Consider the following 8,542-nt stretch of genomic DNA (forward strand, 5'->3'; position numbering starts at 1 on the left):
GAAATTATATCCAAATGAGCAGGAATTGAATCATCACTTGGAGAGGCAACACCCACTTTAAAAATTTGACCACATTCACATGATGTTATGTATATTTCGTACATTCTTAACTCCACCCAAGAAATCCACCAAGAAGACTCGGTCCTTTTGTATTGTTAACCCCCTGTACTGCTCTGCAGCACGCCATTGAAGATAAAGTATGCTCAGACCAAAATTCAATTCAATACAATATTCAAACGGTCCTATGTGATTTCTTTTTTTATGATTATTGCAACAAGCTTTGTGAGTTTGTAACAAACTGTGAAACATGAAACCAGTTCAACATCAATTTTCCCGGAATTTAAAGCAGTGCTCATGGGAAACGTTATCCACCTGCTAAAAAAATCACCTTAGCCTCTCTCTCTCCACATATGTCTCTTCACGTTTTAGATACTTGCAGTATGTTTGTAGATCAAGGAGTCATTATCCGGAAAAGGTTGTTTCTCTATCCACAAACACGGGTATTTTCCCATCAACTTGACCTTCTGTCCGTATCCCGCAACACGACGACAAATTGAAGCTGCTCCATGTGAGACTCAAACTTCAAACTTCGGCAAACCCCCCCCCCCCCCCCCCCCACCTAAACTGAGACAGAGATACCGTGCACTGGTCACCTTCAGCACAGGAGCAACACATTAATGCTTAACTCCACATTCCTGGTTTTACCTTAACATTTGGGAAACCGACTTTCTCTGATTCCAAGGCTAGGAATGGGGATTATATGATCATCTTCACCAGTGATTCTGTCCCCGCGTGAGGAAAGTGGTGAGGTCCTCATTGAAAAGATGGGTAGATTGATGATATGTACAATGTCATCTTTTGCCTTCACTAACCCATGAGCTTTTTATTTTGTTTTGCATCTGTAGAAATCTTAAAATCTTCATCTTGAACAGACTCAATGACAGATCTCCATTGTGTCTCTGGCATCGAATTTCATAGTGTAAACTCCCTCTGAATCCTTCCACCGCAGTCCGCTGTTTGGGAAGTGTTCCAGTTGTGGGATATGCACATCCCCGTCTGTCACCTGTTGCTCCCAGTATGCGCTCTGACACTGCCCTCATTTTCCTTCTGACACTTGCTCACTGTGTTGCTGTGATCATACAGTGACTTGGTGTCACACAGTGCAGGAAAATGATACAGATCAAGGTTTTTGCATTGTTGCCTTCAATTGTCAGTTTAGCCTTATTTTGGATTTTGAAATTGTCTGTTCTGTACACAAGTGCGTGTCAAAAACATCTGAGCGGAAGTTAGGTGTTCCGAATAATGACATTGAGCACTATGCACTCTCCTCCAGTCGGGAAAACAATTCCTCACAGGCAATTTAATAGACAATATACAGCAGGTGCAGGAGTAGGCCATTCTGCCCTTTGAGCCAGCACCACCATTCATTATGATCATGGCCTGAACATCCTCAATCTGTATCCTGTTCCTGCCTTATCCCGATAACCCTTGATTCCACTATCCTTAAGAGCTCTATTCAACTCTTTATTGAAAGAACACCTCCTGCTGTCTGGGGTCTTCATTCCGTTGACTTCAAATATTCTCAGTATTCAACAGACCTTGTTACATATTCATTTCCTCATTTTTGTTCAGATCACTGTGTGCATTGTGTGACAGTGGGAGTGCACTTGCCCCACAACCCAGGGGTCAGACCATAGTCTTGGAACCGTACTATGTTATTTATCATTTTACCAACACCAGGGAGAAATATCTGCTGCTCTGCATAATTTACCCAATTCAATTATTCATAAGGTCATAGCTGCGCCACGGTCTGTGACGAGGTGGCCGAGAGGTTAAGGCGATGGATTGCTAATGCGTTGTGCTTTGCACGCGTGGGTTCGAATCCCACTCTCGTCGCTGTCATCAATGGCATTTTTGTGGGGCTGTTTTCAGATGATCACAGCTGTCGTATTGAAACTGGAACGCTAAGAGTCAGTTTACATCCATTTCCGCTATTACAAATTTTCAAAGAATGGCTTGAGCCTGTTGACTCAACTGTATTGAAATGTAGGTTGCATTGTGATAATGAAAGGGAGCGCGGTTTCCTTTTGCAAATCAAGTTGCTGTGAACGTTTTTTCGTATGTAAGACATCCAGGAAAATCAAATAACGAGAGCTGCGAAGTGCATGTTTATGCAAAGGAATTCTTAATGAACGTTTTGTCAGATGAAATCTGGAGGAGGTTGAGAAGAAGTAATTCATCCTGGTGAGAAGAGCACAGCGAGACAGCACAAAATGATGGCGATACTTCAAAGGGGCAGGGCGTGGGTGTAGGGGGAATGAGGACTGGCTGTAAATGCACAGTGGAGAATTGCCAATGTTGGTGCCGTGCATGGGCACGGAAAGGCTGACACATTGGTCTCGCCCTCGCCCCTAGCTCTCGCCATTGATGAATGCTGGACATAAGGCACAGATAAACACAAGATGTGGGAAGCAAGCTCCCTCTCGTTATGCACACACTGGATGCATCACATTGAACTATGAACAACTGGAGAAATCAGCATGTTACCTTTAGGGAGTTGAACTAAACTGTGGATCAATGACCGCAGATTCATGCAACATAAACATGAAAAATAATTTAAAATGTAGGGTGAAGGTTTGCTTGCTCAGCTGTAGCTTTGATATCCAGACGTTTCATTACTTGGCTAGGTAACATCATCATCAGTGGCGACCTCCAAGTGAAGAGAATCTGTTGTCTCCTGCTTTCTCTTTATATCTTTCTCCTCGATGGGGTTCCTGGGGTTTGTGATGATGTCATTTCCTGTTCGTTTTCTGAGGGGTTGATAGATGGCATCTCGATCTATGTGTTTGTTTATGGCGTTGTGGTTGGAGTGCCAGCGCTCTATGAATTCTTAGGCGTGTCTTTGATTAGCCTGTCCCAGGATAGATGTGTTGTCCCAGTAGAAATGGTGGTATTTTTAATCCGTGTGCAGGGCTACGAGTGAGAGAAGGTCGTGTCTTTTTTTGACTAGCTGGTGTTCGTATATCCTGGTGGCTAACTTTCTTCCTGTTGTCTTACGTAGTAGTTGTGACTGTCCTTGCATGGAATTTTGTAGTTGACGTTGGTTTTGTCTGTGGATTGTTCTGGTTCTTTTAAGTTTGTTAGTTTTTGTTTGAGAGTGTTGGTGGGTTTGTGAGCTACTCGGATTCTGAGGGGTCTTAGTAGTCTGGCTGTCATGTCTGAAACTTCTTTGATGTATGGTTAGGTGGTTATGGTTTCTGGCTGTGTTTGGTCTGCTTGTCGTGGTTTGTTCTTGAGGAATGTGTGGACTGTATTTTTTGAGTATCTGTTCTTCTCGAATACACTGTAAAGGTGGTTTTCCTCTGTTTTCCGAAGTTCGTCTGTGCTGCAGTGTCTGGTGGCTCGTTGGAATACTGTTCTGACGCAGCTTCGTTTGCGTGTGATGGGATGGTTGCTGGTGGAGTGAAGTATTTGGTCAGTGTTTGTCGGTTTTCTGTATGCACAGGTTTGTAGTTCTCCGTTGTCTTTTCTTTCTACTGTGTCATTCAGGAATGCGAGTTTGTTGACGGTTTCTTCTTCCGTTTTGAACTTTATGCCTGTGAGTGTTGTTGATGATGTTAAATGTCTTTACTATCTTGTTTCGTTTTGTGATGACAAAGATGTCATCTGCGTAGCGGACCCAGATTTTGGTTTGATTGTTTCTAGGGCTGTTTGTTCTAGTCTTTGCATTACCGCTTCTGCTCTGAATCCTGATAGCGGAGGTCCTATGGGTGGGCCATTGGGGGTTTGTTTGTAGACTATGTTGTTGAAAGTGAAGTGGGTGGTGAGGCACAGGTCCACAAGCTTCATGATGTTTTCGTTGGTAATGTGATTGATGGTGGTTGGTGTGTGTGATGGTCTCTTCTAAAAGTTTGTTTCCTTTGCCATGTCGATGTTGATGAAGGTGAACAGTGCTATTATGTCGAATGAGACCATTGCTTCCCCTTCCTCGACTTTGGTGTTTTTGATGATTTTTAGGAATTCCTGGGTGGAGTGGATGGAGTGCTGTGAATCTTCTATGAGGTACTTCAGTCTTGAGTGTAGTTCTTTATCCAGTCTGTAATTTGGTGCTCTGGGTAATGAGACTATGGGTCTGAGGGGGCTCCTGGTTTATGGATTTTTGGTCGTCCGGTTCGACTTGGCCAACACATTGATCCTGGGACAGTCTAAGCAAAGACATGCTAGAGAATTCCCAGAGGCCTGGCACTCCAACAACAATGCCATAAACAAACACATAGATCAAAATGCCATCTATCAACCCCGCAGAAAACAAACCGGAAATGACATCACCACAAACCCCAGGAACCCCATCCAGGAGAAAGATGTAAATAGAAAGCAAGAGACAACAGCTTCGCTTCACTTGGAGATCTCCACTGATGATGTTACCTAGCCAGGTAATGAAACGTCTGGATTTCAAACCTACAGCTCAGCGAGCAAACCTACACCCTAAACCTCAACCTGAGCTACAAACCTTCACAAACCTTGCGATTTAAAGTGTCTTTATACGAATATCATTAAAAGACTTTTCGTTATAATACCCGTCTGGTTGAAAGAAGAAGACATCACATTTCAAGATAGATGACAACGTTACCAATTTTGTTTTGAAATTGAGATTTATTTGATCATTTTACACAGTGAACAAGTTCATTTTAAATAATGCAAACCACATTCTCTCACCTGGAATAAAAGTATGATTTCAATATAAACATTGTCCTTGCTAACTCGCAGTTACTCAACATGAAAAATAGGATGTAATGTTTATTAAGCATAGATCAATTAGCACCATTATCTTACTTCGGATTGACTGCAGTATGCACATGCTAAGTAAGGTTTAAGAAAGAATGACTTTTGGAAATAATGATTCGGTGGTGACTAAAAATAATATTAGGTTCTCATCATGCGGATATTCCACCAATGGGTCCAGTGGTGGAAATGTACAGTGGGCAGTATTTCTATGATGGTATAGACGTATGTGAGCCGCCAGGGATGGGAGCTCCCACTTCATCTGGAACAGCGTCTTTTGACGTGGACCAGGGAGCATTGTGGCATCCGTCTGGGAGTTCCAACCACACCTGGAGCAGCTTCCATTGACATGGAGCAGCAGGGAGCATTGGGACATCAGAGTGATAGATCCAACCTCAACTGGACCACTTCTCTTGACATGGAGGACGGAACATTGGGACATCAGACTGGGAGCTCCAACCTCACAAGGATCAGCGTTTAATGACATTTAGCAGCTGGGCGCATTGGGACATCAGAGTGGTAGGTCTAACCTGAACTGCACCACTTCTACTGACATGGAGCAGGGAGCATTGTGACATCAGACTGGGAGCTCCAACTTCAAATAGAGCCGCTTCTAATGACATGGGGCAGCAAGGAGCATTGGAACGTCAGGTTGGGAGCTCCAAAATCACCTGGATCAGCTTGTATTTACATGGAAGAGGAGGGAGGATTGGGACATTAGGCTGGGGGAAAGGATATTCAACTATTTTAATCTAAAGTAAAATATGTTTCAACACCTCAGATGTTAATTGATTTATGAAGAATCTTTCCCGGGAAAATACTTAATTCTTTAGATAGTAAAGTCAAGTCCTGCAAATATTCAACTCAGGAAAACGCATTGGCCCAGAGAGAAAGGGGAGTGATGTTTCATGTCTTTGTCTTTTCATTTCTGGCCGTCTCTGCACTGGATTACATCACCGGAAGGACGTTTTCACTCATTTCCAGCAAATTCCGTCAGGTCACTAACGTAATCTAATGATGAAAAATAATGGGAATATGCGATGTTATGATTAGGATGGAGTTTACTTCAAATTTTGGTGAAAACGTAGCAAAGTCAGTTGCAATTTCCAAGATCAGCAGTGACCTCATTGATTGGCTGATCAGATTGTGAATGGTCGTTTTTTTGAGGACAATTTGAAGTGAATCAATGATGGTGATTATCTTTGTTCTTTGTTCACCTTGTGACTATTACTGCTATTGCTCATGTCCTTGTTAACACCACAGCTCTGCAGCGTGTAAAACCTCAGCTGTGCATCTGGCCAGTGGCACAACCATTCGTATAGCTCGCTACGCATCAGGCGGTTGTAAGTTCAACTTTTACTTTGCGCAAGCGCATTGTGGAGATTCATCACACATCCAACCTAATCACTTTTGTAATGCTGAGGTGGATAATATTTGAAATTTTCATCTTCACGAGCGAAAATTCTTTCACTGTCTTCGATCAGTTAAGCATTACCAAGAGCTATCAGAGTAAAAATCACACAGCACCAGATGGTATTGAACAGACGTATTTGGAAGCACCAGTGTTCCATGCACTGCTTCTTCATCAGGTGTTTGTCAACTGTTGGAATCGAAAATGGCTTTGTCTGATTATTAAATGTATCCACCCCAGTCCAACACCAATACCTCCAAGTCATGGGTCCCGTCGACACCACGAACGGTCGGTTAAAGTCCAGATGATCTTCCAAAAGATCGCGCATATTGACACACACACCAAGTTTCTGCAGTAAAACACCCACCTGATGAAGGAGCGGCTCTCCAACAGCTAGTGCTTCCAAATAAACCTGCTGGACTCTGCCCTGATATTGTGTAATTTTTAACTTTGTCTACTCAATTCAAACACTAGCACTTCCATATCATAGACAACATCAGTCATGTCCCACCATTGTCAGAGAAGGCAATCCTGGAAGAGCCTAATACATTGCTCATGGGTACGTTTCATTTTCAGAAACCAACGCACTCAATCGCTGCAGCTCCGGTGGATGAAAAGGCAGAAAAGAAATAGCTGAGACTCGGTTTTGACAATATTTTGAAACTTTTTGGGAAGTGGAATCAGAGGAGAATGAAGGATTAACGGTCCGACTGTGCAGAGAGAGGGAAGGCACTATTCCCTTTGATGAGCTGGGGTATTGACTGATCTAAGGCATGAAACAGATTCCTGGTAGAGCTGCGCTCTCTGCATCAGGAACAAGAAGTCCTGATTTTCTAAACTGTAATGAAACCCAGGCCACTCAGTTAAAGCCCTGAATACTAACCACTAGACCACCAGGGATGAGGGCAGAAGCCGTTGCACCGTTTCTTCATAACACAGTTTTTGGAATTATGTCACTGCAGATATGTTTCCCTTCAAAAATGATTGAATTATCGCGTGTTTACAGCACAGATCTGGGTCCCTTCATCTCGTTTCCCAACACTTGGTCTGTAAACTTGTATGCTCTTACATTTCACGTGAGGTCTAATTTCTCTGGAACGTTTTAATCTCGTAAAACACAATAAGTGGGATTAAAGTTTGAGATGGGAACTGAACCCCATTTTTAACCATAGACTGAAGCACGCAGACACAGTTCCCCAAGTGTGTCACAGGCCTCGGGAGAAAACAAGCAGAAAGTAAGATTTCACCGACTTGTCTGATGTTGTCCCATTTCAGAGTTCAACACCAATGTCTGGTTACAGCAAAGAAAGGAAGCATTCAGCCCCTCCCGTCCCAGTGTTCCTTGCCCATTATTTCCCCATTATTCTGTAGTTTATACTGCCTCACCTCGTTCTTGCTGCCAAACTTTGTCACTGCTCACACCCGCTATTTCCTGTCCTGCCAAACGGTTTGCCTCAATTTCTTGGAATGGAACACAGGAATGGCCTATTTCAAGCACTTTTCTAGTTTACAAGGACAGTGTTATCGCCACTGAGCAAGCACATTGCCAGCTCAGAGAGAAGGTCTCATCCTTTAGAAACTGAAATGCAAAGATGATTGGATGGCCTCAGTATTGTGAACCAACCAACCAGACCGGAATAGGGCCGAGGAGATCACGCACAGAAGGATGGGAGAATAGAATGGCGAATCTCATGGTGTCCAGGGTGATTTTAACAGAAATCTTCCCTGGTAGTATAGTGATGCGGATTCAGTGATTTCACTGTCATGGCTTGTTAAAGGTTAACGTTTACAGCAATCAATATGAAATACTGCCTGATATTTCGAAGCAGAATGATGTGCAGCAGACAGAATAGTTTCCCTGCATGACCTAATAAGAGAGCTCAGAAGAGCGAGGAGGAGACATGAGAGCCAGGAGGAGACATTAGAAGTTGTTGGCGGATAGGATCAGGGTTAACCATAAGGCTTTCCATAGGTATGTCAGGAATAAAAGAATGACGAGAGTTAAATTAGGGCCAATCAAGAATAATAGTGGGAAGTTGTGTGTGGAGTCAGAGGAGACATGGGCAACACTAAATAAATATTTTTCGACAGTGTTCAGGATATAAAATGAAAATGTTGGCGAGGAAGATATAAAGATACTTGCATCTAGACTCGAAGAGATTGAGGTTCACAAGGAAGAGGTATTAGAAATACTATAGTGTGTGAAAACAGACATGTCCTCTGGGCCAGATGGGATCTATCCTAGGATCCTCTGGGAAGCAAAGGAAGAGATTGCCGAGCCTGTGCCATTGATCTAGAAATCATCATTATCTACAGGAATCGTGCCTGAGGACTGGAGGATTGCAAATG

At 43.1% G+C, this 8,542-nt stretch overlaps 1 non-coding gene across 1 annotated transcript; it reads left to right on the forward strand.

Moving 5' to 3' along the window:
* The first annotated feature begins 1,814 nt into the window (after positions 1 to 1,814).
* Positions 1,815 to 1,896, forward strand: trnas-gcu (transfer RNA serine (anticodon GCU)). The gene has a single exon. It is a non-coding gene; the product is annotated as a tRNA-Ser (tRNA).
* The last annotated feature ends 6,646 nt before the right edge of the window (positions 1,897 to 8,542 follow it).

The sequence above is a fragment of the Chiloscyllium punctatum genome, chromosome 30 (assembly GCF_047496795.1).
Source record: "Chiloscyllium punctatum isolate Juve2018m chromosome 30, sChiPun1.3, whole genome shotgun sequence".
In the NCBI taxonomy this organism is placed as follows: domain Eukaryota; kingdom Metazoa; phylum Chordata; class Chondrichthyes; order Orectolobiformes; family Hemiscylliidae; genus Chiloscyllium; species Chiloscyllium punctatum.